The sequence below is a fragment of the Lacerta agilis genome, chromosome 17 (assembly GCF_009819535.1).
Source record: "Lacerta agilis isolate rLacAgi1 chromosome 17, rLacAgi1.pri, whole genome shotgun sequence".
Classification (NCBI taxonomy): Eukaryota; Metazoa; Chordata; class Lepidosauria; order Squamata; family Lacertidae; genus Lacerta; species Lacerta agilis.
Window position 1 is genome coordinate 32,007,798 of NC_046328.1, and position 10,254 is coordinate 32,018,051.

Here is a 10,254-nt window from a genome sequence, read left to right on the forward strand (position 1 = left end):
TTTTTTTTAAATGGAAGCAGGAATGTTAACTTAGGGTTATGGATTTGCTGCGAGGCCTTCCTTCCGATTTAAATTGGCAGCATTGGGGAAGGAGGGGGGGGGAGTCTTCCTCCCCTTTAATTCCCTCCCCCACTCTATCAACGAACATTGCAAAGACATGATCCAAGTGCGCACACCTGAGATAGAAAGAGAGAGATCCACCAGCATCAACGCTCGTCTGTGACAACACCCTCTCCCCATCTCTGTCCCCTTCTGGTTAGTCAAAAGGCCGCCTTCCTTGTCCCCTCTTGCTTTTTTTTTTTTTTAATCTATTCTTTGAACCCCTCCTTTTATTTTATTTTTAAAAGCTGTGAATTGAGGAACTGGTAATTATGCACACACACTTGTCTTTTCCACAGCAGTTCTGTCTCTTCATGGATTTGCGTAAAGGTGAACTCTGGGAACACCCCAGAGATTTCCCCTCTCAACTTGAATTACCTTTCTGTTTAATTCAGAATTCTGCCTTTGGGGCCACTACAACATTTACCCATCGCACTGCCGGGTTATGGTATAATTTTGGTTTTTTTTTTATTGCCAGGGGTGTGTATGTGTGATCATTTCCCCTTTCCCCGAATCTTTGGAATGCTGATGAATAATTCGCCTTGTTCCCAGCGACGCAGCCCAGCCTTTCTGAGGTCATTCTAAGCTAAAACCGCACAGCTCCACCACATTGTCCCAAACTCCTTTCCTCCCTGTTGACACCTGCTGTCCTGAGAGCCAGCCAGACGCATCTTAATTTTTAATACAGTGGTGCCCCGCTAGACGAAAATAATTCGTCCTGCGAAAATTTCCGTCTAGCGGGTTTTTCGTCTAGCGAAGCGGCAATGACAGCCGCGCTTTCGCTAAACGGGAAAAAAAAGACGAAAATTTTTCGTCTTGCTCGGCAGCCCCATAGACTTTTTCGTCTAGCGGGGCAGCCTTCCGCTAGACGAATGCCTTCGTCTAGCGAGTTTTTCGTCTAGCGAGGCATTCGTCTAGCGGGGCACCACTGTATTAAAAGGCAAGGAGGAGCAGTCAAGCAAGCAAGCAAGCATGTCCTAGCTGCAGTCTGTGTGGCGGCCCAGCCTAGAAACGTATCACCGGGTTTCTATGAATGTTTAAACACGGGGTCATCACTTGATTCCTTCTACCACCTCACAATTACCACGCTCCCCCTTTCTTTTAAGTTACTAGTCCTCAATTTTTAAACACACACACACACACACACACACACACACACACACATATATATATATCCCCATCCGAGCTGTTGGCTGCTATGGAGTCGGCAGTGGTTTGTCTTCCGATTATTTGTGGAATCCTTCCCCCTGATGTTCCAAGCAGCCTTTGTTTTTCGTTTTCTAAAGGTGCATTTGAAATGCAAAGGATCCCAGCCCAGAGAGGCTTTTGGGATTTTTATTTTTTTGTTTTTTTGCCCCCCCCCCCCACCAGCTTTTCTCCTCCCCATCAGTTGCGTCTGGGCAGTTGATGTAGTGGCATTAACTGGGGAGCTCTCTTTATGCAAACTCTTTTCTGTCGAAAGGCGGCAGCCGTCTCCTCCAACCCTCCTCCCCCCCCCCACTTTGTCCCTCATGACGCACAGTTCATTTCCTTCTTCAGTCGCGAAGGCGCTGGCGAGCAAATAATAGTAATAATTATAATAATAATAAAACAGATGTAAATTTATTCAAGGCAAATCTGATCCTTCTCCCACCACTGTTGTAATTCAGGTTATTTCCTCCCCTCCCCCCCCCCCTTTTTTTTGGCAAGTCTGCTTTTAATTGCCCCTCTAGATACCATCGTTTGACAACTGAAGTCATCACATTCCGCCTGAAAATAATAATAATTAAAAAAAGGTTTTCTGTATTGGTTTCGCTGGTGTGATTCTTTTTCTTTTCCGGGGGGGGGGGGCGCAAAGCAAGCATCTTTTTGTTTTTTTGTTCCTCTTTTGTTGGGAGGGGGGAGCACCATCTCCCACGAGATTCTCTAAGGCAGGAGTGGGGATCTATGTGCTTATTAATTTCATACATTTGGGAAGGAGGGGGGGAGAAGCTGAAATGGCCCTGGGGAGGAGGGAGCCCAGGCCTCTGCAAGCAATTGCTTTGTTACTGGGCAGGAGCAACCGTTTCCCTAGCAGCCACCTTGGGTGGGGGGGAGGCTGGAAGGGAAGAATGGTGGCAGAGAGAAAGAAGCGGTGCCCTCCTCACTGCCAGCTCTGGCCCCCCTTGCTGCCAGCCCATGTCCCTCCACCTTGCCACTCGCGAAGACTGGTGCCCAGAGAAAAAAGGATAGGGCAGAAGGCAAGGAGCCCAAAGGTAGATGGCGCCAGAGAGCCAATGGCAGGCAGAGCCAGCAGATCCTAGCTCCCTTCACCCTCCCCATGGCTGACGTCTACAGGGGCAACTCTGAGGCTAAGGAAGAGGGAGCTAATGGGCAGTGCTGCCCCCTGGACTGGTGGTAAGAAATAAGGCTTTGGGCTGGCATTGCCCCATCTGCCCTAATGCACCAGCCTTTACTGAGCGCAGCCCTGGGCAGAATAAAGTCCATGTTCAGAATAGCTGCTGCTTCTCTCCTGCTATGTACATTAATAGGTAAGGTATGAAGTTGGATGGGTTTTTCCAACCCATTACCATATTTCTGTCCCTCCCTCCTTCCACGTAACACTTAACCTCTCTTTTTAACACCGTGATATTTTCATTCCCCTTGTTTATCTGCCTGGGGTAGGCTGTGTGTGTGTGTGTCTGTCTGTCTGTCTGTCTGTCTGTCTGTCTGTGTGTGTTGGGCACATAATCGAGGATCTTTCTGCCATGCTGTCGGTAAAAGAAACGATGGCTTGGCAAGGTTTTCAAGCCCTGGGTCACAATCGGAAGCGCCGATTCCTGGTTAAACTTGACCGCGCCGCTTGCGTTTACCCAGCAGGGTCAAAAACGAGGCCCAAGGGTCGGAGGAGCTGATAAAAGCATTTATTTATTTGTTTGCATTGTGCAGTAAGGAAAAACCAATTCTGGCAAATATTATTGGAGGTGAATATGCTGGTTTTGTATAGATGGATGAGAAATGGGGTTGTAAGAAGGAGCAAGGAGCGGTTGCATTGAATGGATTATATTAGCTCTTGAAAACTCTGCTTGACCTTTAGAATAATGCCTCCAAATTAGATGGGCTGCAGTTTCTTTGTGGGTTTTTTTGTTTAAATGCAGGTTCTTGTAAAAATGTTGACACCAGGTTCCATCTTTAAAAAAAAAAAAAGACATTCCTCTTGGGAAAGTATATGAATGAGAACCTTGTGATCTTTTGGCTTTAAAAAGTTATTGCCCTTACACACAACTTCTGTGGGTTTTTTAAGTTGGCTTAAATTAGAGGGAACCTATCGGTGATAAACCAGCCAGAATGTCTGGGGGTCCAAATATTCATTGTAAAGGGATGGATCCAGAGGCACTGGTAGTGCAGTGGTTAGAGTGTCGGACTAGGGCCCAAGGAAAGACCAGGGTTCGAATCCCGCCTCAGTTGCCTAAGCTGTCTTGCAGAGCTGTTCAGGAAATAAAATGGGAATAAATTGTGTGCTACCTAGAACTCCTTGGAGGAAAGGCAGGATATAAATGCTACTATTACTTGTAATACAAGGTGTGGCTGGAAAGTTCGGTGAATGGTCACAGAAATCGAACAGCGAGAAATATTCGAACATACAATCAGCATCGGAAACCCATGAAATGCTCACAATTGTGTACAGAGATGAAGCTGTAACTCGAAAGACAGTGTGTGAGTGTTTTAAGCGTTTCTGTGAAGGGTGGCAAACCATAGGAGATCACACTTGGTCTGGCAGACAATCGATGAGCAGAACAGTGGCAAATGTCAACAGAGTTTGTGAGTTATTGATACAGGATCGGCCTTTGTCCGTCCGAATGGTGGCAGAAGAATTGCATATTCCACGTGAAATCATTACTGAGTTGCCCCACCCTCCATATTCTCCTGATCTGGCCCCACCGGATTTCTTTCTTTTCCCAAAACTGAAATCCGCACTGAAAGGGCACAGATTTTCCAACATTCCACATGTCCAAGCTGCTGTGACGAGGGAACTGAAAGCAGTACGAAAAGAGGACTTCTCCAGAAGTTTCCAACAGCTCTACGAACATTGTCAACGGTGCATTGTATCAGAGGGGGCCTACTTTGAAGGCCTGTAAGGCACGTAGGTTTGAATATTTATTGCTGTCCAATTTCTGTGACCATTCACAGAACTTTCTGGTCACACCTTGTAGTAACACACAGTAGGGACACACCAGAATGGTGTCAGGCTAGGACCTGGAAGAATTCCCCACTCGGCCATAAAGTGCACTGAGAGGCCATGGGCCAGTCACTTTCTGTCTGCCTAACCTACCTCTCATTGAACTCCTTGGGATAGAGAAAGTGGGGGAGTGAATGTAATAATCCGGATGACTGCTGCTGTTTTATATTTGGGAGGCTGTAAGGAGGGCTTTAGGGGACGCGGGTGGTGCTGTGGGTTAAACCACAGAGCCTAGGGCTTGCTGATCAGAAGGTCGGCGGTTCGAATCCCCGCGACGGGGTGAGCTCCCATTACTCGGTCCCAGCTCCTGCCCATCTAGCAGTTCAAAAGCACGTCAAAGTGCAAGTAGATAAATAGGTACTGCTCCGGTGGGAAGGTAAATGGCGTTTCCGTGCACTGCTCTGGTTCACCAGAAAGCGGCTTAGTCATGCTGGCCACATGACCCGGAAGCTGTACGCCGGCTCCCTTGGCCAGTAACGCGAGATGAGCGCCGCAATCCCAGAGTCGTCTGCAAATAGACCTAATGGTCAGGGGTCCCAGTTCCCAAGCCCTGGCCTGTGGACTCTGTTACGTAGGGTTACCATATCTTGATTCACAAAAAAGGGGACATCCCAACCAGGAAAAGAGGTGTGTGTGCAGAACAACCTGAGCCCGAGCTGCTGCCGGCCCGAGTGGAGACAGGATCCCAGCTCCTACCTGATCTTCGCCGCAACGGCCTTGCTTCACTGCAGCGCTTCTGCTGCTGAGACGTAGTGCCCTCCCAAGCAGGTGCATGCCGCCACCCCCCCAAAAAAGAAGCCCACCCCACCCCCAAATAAAAATCCCCCAAATCCGGACATTTCCTTTAAAAAATCCACCCAGATGGGCATGTTGGCCCCCAAAAGGAGGGCATGTCCTGGTTTTCCCAGACATATGGCAATGCTAGTGTTACGGTAGTTCCCAGTGAGGCTGCAGAACTGTCAGGAGTATCTGTCATGCCTTAGATTTATTGTTTCTGATGGCGGAGATTGAGGCCTTTTTGACTAAGGCTAGGGTGATCAAAACAGAGACTGGCAGAAACCTGGCCTGGAGCCTGCGATTTTCATAATACTGTACGGTGCTGGTAGAAGGCAAGATTTTGCTCCTGGGTCCAAACACAGAAACAAGCTGGCTGAACGCTTGGAATGCTGTCCCTTATCAGAGGCTGAAGCGGACGTCAAAGAACTTTGCTAACCAAAAGAAGCTCCTCCGTTCCATTACGAAGGCAAGGCTCACAGTTATTGAAACACAAGTCTGTGCTTTGATTTGCAGAGGGGGAAATGAAGGGGTTGCTGAGATGGCCACCCACCGCCCTGCTCTTTTCAAATGATTTGTTGAAGGGAGGGGGTCTGATAACTGAAAACTACACCATAACCTTCTCCCCTCCATTTTACGAAATGCAACACAGGCCTTCCCCCATGCCCAGCAACAATCTTCTCCCCTTCCTTCTCCTCCCTGCCCACAATTTTTTGAACATCTATGTCTCTCCCCCCACCCCTCCTCCAACCTTTTCGAATCATCATAAATCATTCTTTTCAATATAATTTTGGTGGTGTGTTAATTTTTGCAGCGGCTGCCTTGCCGACCTCACGCAGAAAGATAGGAGGTATAAATGGAAGAAGGGGTTGGGGTCAGGCCCTGCAGCTAAATGCAGCCTTCTTATTTGGCCCTTGGAATTTTCAAGAGGCCACACCCCTTTGCTCAACAAGCCACGCCCCCTCACAGCTCCTGCTTTGCATCCTCCAGGAGTGTTTTTGCCTGGCTGGGATATGTCTTTGAACTCTGGCCATGACTAGCTTGACTAGACAAAACTAGGGACGCGGGTGGCGCTGTGGTCTAAACCACTGAGCCTAGGGCTTGCCGATCAGAAGGTCGGCGGTTCAAATCCCCACGAGGGGGTGAGCTCCTGTTGCTCGGTCCCTGCTCCTGCCAACCTAGCAGTTCGAAATCATGTCAAAGTGCAAGTAGATAAATAGGTACCGCTCCAGCGGGAAAGTAAATGGCGTTTCCGTGCGCTGCTCTGGATCGCCAGCAGCGGCTTAGTCATGCTGGCCACATGACCCGGAAGCTGTACGGCGGCCCCCTCTGCCAGTAAAGCGAGATGAGCGCCGCAACCCCAGAGTCGTCCGCGACTGGACCTAATGGTCAGGGGTCCCTTTACCTTTTAGACAAAGCTAAGAGAGGGAAAAGTGTGTGTCTGTGCAGCAACTAGCCTACTTGTGCATTTTCTGCCCTGCTGACTTTTTGCTTCGGCCCAATTTGCCCCTGGGATGAGGGCCCTGGGAGGCTGCTGAGCAGGCCCTCAATCTGCAAACGTTTTCCTGCCTTGAATATAAATATTGCATGTTAAACCTATTGTGCTTTGATTTTTGGTTCGTCAATGGGCCCACCTCTTTCCCTACAGCTTTTAAAGGTGATCTGCACCTCTTGTAGGCTTACGCTTCCACGATTCACCCCACTGAATCCTAACCCAACATCCTGTTTTCCACAAGCAAGGCATGAGAGCAACTGGCCTCTCTCCTGCCGCTGCTGCCAGCAGATGGTCCTGAAAGGTAGACTGCTTTCTACACAGAGGTTTTATTTGTTTGTTTGCTGTTAGCGAACTATCATTGCCTGGCTTCCACGTGTCTCATGCTGAACAGAGGCAGAGCTGCCTTACACTGAGGCAGAGCACTGGCCCATCTAGCTCAGTGGTGTCTGCACTGACTGGCAGCAACTCTCCAGGGTTTCAGGCAGGGAGTTCTCCCCCCCCCCCCAGCCCTGCCTGGAGATGTTGGGGATCGAAGGTGGGAACTTCTGCAGGGGCTCCATCGCTCTGCTGCCGCCCTTCCTAAAGGCTGGTGTTTCTGCTATGCTACTCAAAGCCTTGTGCCCCTGTCTCTCTGCCCCTCTGCTCTCAGCTAAAGAGATCGGCCGGCATGGTGGCGGCTGGGTCACCGTGCCAGGTTGAGTGTGTGAGCCGGTGGAACTGAAGTGGAAAGCCGCCTCGCCAGCCCGCCTGCCATCTGCTGCAGTTCAGAGGGAGCCAGGAGATTGTGCTTCTGCAGTGAGCTTCTTCCTGCCTTGTCTTGAGGATGAAAGTGGGGGCAGGCAGTGGGACACCATCCAGGCAGCTTGGCAGAGCCGACCACATGTTAAGTGTTTGGGGTGATGTATGCAGATCCAGCTGGAAGGAAGGAAGCAATGCAGCAGCTCGGAGACTCAGAAAGGACAGGGCGAGAATCCAAACGTATTTTGGTTTGCAGGACAGCAATGGGGGCGGGGGGAGTTGCTGAATGGATTAGACTGGGGAACCCAGAGAGATGGGTGGCTTCAGGGGAGTATCAAGGGGGGCAGGGGGAGCAGGCTGCCCCGGGTTCCATAATGGAGGGGGTGACAAATTATCAAGGAACAGTTTTGTTTGGGATTTTTTTTTTTGAAAAAAATAATTTTTTGGAATTTTTTTTTAATGCCTGCTCTGAAGGTCTTATCTTACTATACTAGGGATTATATAGCTATATATGAAATTTCATGCATATCGGTTAATATCTTGACCCTCCTCCACCAAAATAGCTGTTCACTTGGCTGTTTTCCTATGTCATGAAGGCTGAAATTTCAGTTCAGAGAACACTTACTGTTCCCAACCCTAACCCTGTGGAAAGCCATCTAATTAGACTTTAATTTTATTTTGAGATGTTTTTAGGAGGTAAATTAATTATTGTTTGGTTTTATACCAATGTTATGTATCTGATGTTAGCCACCCTGAGTCCGACTTTGGCCGGGGAGGGCGGGATATAAATAAAAGTTTTTTTATTATTACTTGTTATTATTCCTTTGTAAGAAAATATGAAATAATGTAAAACCATTTTTGCGGGGGGGGGGATCAATGGGGGGGTTGACAAGAAATTTTCCGCACCGGGTACCACCTGACCTTCCCATGCCTCGGGAGGGGGCAAAAAAAATTTTTTTGCCCCCGGATACCAATTTACCTTGCTAGGCCCCTGGGTGGCTGCTGTTGCTTCTTCTTCTTCTTCTTCTTCTTCTTCTTCTTCTTCTTCTTCTTCTTCTTCTTCTTCTTCTTCTTCTTATTATTATTATTATTATTATTATTATTATTATTAATGCTTTTAGACACCATACATTCAAAGCACTATGGTGCCACTCTAAACTGTCACAGCTCTCCCCTGTTATGAGAATTATAAGGTCTAAGATATAAAATAAATGACAAGACCCCAAAGAATTCTGGGAGCTGAGGGTGCTAAGACGTCCTTGGTCGTCTCTCACAGAGCTTCAATTCTTGCAGTTTCCTGGGGAGAAGGATTATTAAACCACTCTGGGAATTGCAGTTCTGGAGGGGAGGAAGTGACTTTTAACACAGTGCATAGTTAAACGAGTGGCTGAAGAAACCCAGCCACTAAACAGAGCTGCCGTCAGATGTCTTCTAAAAATCAGACAGTTGTTTATTTCCTTGACATCTGATGGGAGGGCATTCCACAGGGTGGGCGCCACTACCGAGAAGGCCATCTGCCTGGTTCCCTATAACCTCACTTCTCGCAATGTGGGAAACGGCAGAAGGCCCTCGGAGATGGACCTCAGTGTCCGGGCAGAACGATGGGGGTGGAGACACTCCTTCAGGTATACTGGGCTAAGGCAGTTTAGGGCTTTAAAGGTCAGCACTAACACTCTGAATTGTACTCGGAAGCATACTGGGAGCCAATGTAGGTCTTTAAGTACCGGTGTAATAAGGTCTCGGTGGCCATTCCCAGTCAGCAGTCTAGCTGCCACATTCTGGATTAGTTGTAGTTTGCAGGTCACCTTCAAAGGTAGCCCTTGTTACTATTATCTGTAGATTAATCAGGATGTTGGTTTGGCCTTCACAGTTTAGAAGACACCTGAAGGCAGCCCTGTTTAGGGAAGTTTTTAATGTCTGACATTTTAATGTATTTTTCATTTTTTGTTGGAAGCCGCCCAGAGTGAAGTTAGAAAGTTAAGAGCAGCAGTTTTATGGAAATAAGAGTTAGATAAGGTTATAAGAAGTTTAGATTTGTAATGTGATGTTGTATTGTTATATTTAGAAGTTAAAAGACATAAGATGTTGAGATGAAGAGTATGAATATTGGTGAAAGAATTGTTAAAATAGTTTGAAAAGTTACTAAAGTAAATTAGTATTGAACGCAGAAGAGAGAACGGGGGAAGTCCCCCAAATTAGATTTGAAACAAGAGTATAATTAATAATTGGAGTGTTGGTGTTCCTGTGTGTGAGGTATGTATTTGTTTCCTTTTTATTTGGTTGTTGTAGTTTTTAATATTTGTTCTTTTTTTTTCTTTTTCTTAGATTGATTGTTAGTATTTGCTGTTGTTGTATTTGTTGTATTTTTGATGTGGAAAACCAATATTTTTTTTTTTTAAAGGTAAAGGGACCCCTGACCATTAGGTCCAGTCACAGACGACTCTGGGGTTAGGCGCTCATCTCACTTTACTGGCCGAGGGAGCTGGCGTACAATTTCTGGGTCATGTGGCCAGCATGACTAAGCCGCTTCTGGCGAACCAGAGCAGCACACGGAAACGCCGTTTACCTTCCCGCCCGAGCGGTACCTATTTATCTACTTGCACTTTGACGTGCTTTCGAACTGCTAGGTTGGCAGGAGCAGGGACCAAGCAATGGGAGCTCACCCCACTCGCGGGGATTCGAACCACCAACCTTCGGATCGGCAAGCCCTAGGCTGTGTGGTTTAACCCACAGTGCCACCCGTGTCCAATGGGCGGGGTACAAATAATAAATTATTATTATTATTATTATTTACCTGCAGGATAGGGGACCTCCCCCGCCTGCAACCTTGAAATGCACTTAAAAAACAACCACTCGCACCCAGCTGAACCGAAAGAAGGAATCTTTCCCATCTATGTGACCTATTTTATTGGTATTGCGGTGTCAGCGTTTGGCTTTTCAAGGAGCAGAG